This window comes from Silene latifolia, chromosome 1 (assembly GCF_048544455.1).
Source record: "Silene latifolia isolate original U9 population chromosome 1, ASM4854445v1, whole genome shotgun sequence".
Classification (NCBI taxonomy): domain Eukaryota; kingdom Viridiplantae; phylum Streptophyta; class Magnoliopsida; order Caryophyllales; family Caryophyllaceae; genus Silene; species Silene latifolia.
Window position 1 is genome coordinate 136,897,617 of NC_133526.1, and position 852 is coordinate 136,898,468.

The 852-nt window shown below is 39.8% G+C and overlaps 1 non-coding gene across 1 annotated transcript; it reads right to left on the bottom strand.

Annotated features, from left to right (window-relative positions):
* Positions 1-470: 470 nt before the first annotated feature.
* On the bottom strand, positions 471-577 carry LOC141621106 (small nucleolar RNA R71). Its single transcript, XR_012532101.1, has one exon. It is a non-coding gene; the product is annotated as a small nucleolar RNA R71 (small nucleolar RNA).
* Positions 578-852: the final 275 nt, after the last annotated feature.

Consider the following 852-nt stretch of genomic DNA (forward strand, 5'->3'; position numbering starts at 1 on the left):
TGTGGACATTCAACCAAATAACATTGAGTTCATCAACCCTTTTTGTAAGAGAAGGAGAGGATGACCCAATACAAAACCCACCATAAAATCAACCCACAATGCCTAAATTTTCATCACATTTCGTACCAACCGAGGAGAACCTACCAAATGGTAATCCTACACCACAACGTTTAAGCAGTAATTTCAATGCCAAATCCGCATTCATACAATTAGTTGAGAGAAGTCAATTTGGGGGGATGCCTAGTGAAGACCCTCATTCTCATATGGAGACTTTTTGTGACTATTATGATGTGATTTCTCAAACCAGAGTTACTCAAGACCAAATCTGATGGGTCTTATTTCTTTTTTCTTTGATTGGTACCGCAAAACAATGGTTGAAGAGCCTAGATAAGGCTACTCTTGGTATTGATTCTTGGAAGAAATTGGCACTTGCTTTCTACAAGAAATTCTATCCTCCGGAGAAGACTAACATGTTGAGAGCCCAAATCACCGGGTTCAAACAAAGGGATGAGGAATCTTTGTACAAAGCATGGGAGAGATTCAAGGACACTTGTCGATCTTGTCCACACCATGGACTTAGCGAGTGGTTCATTGTACAACAATTTTGGAATGGTCTATATGAAGACTCCCGAAACATTCTCAATATGGGATCAAATGTTATGTTCACCGAAGTCGATGACAATCAAACATGGAACAAAATTGAAGAAATGGCGGTCCATAACTCACAATATAGTAGACCTCGGAAGGCTACTAAAGGAGGAAAGCATGAGGTGGACTCCATTACTCAATTGGGTGCTCAACTTAGTGCTCATATTGACACCATTAATTTGAAGTTTGAGAAGACCATGAGTA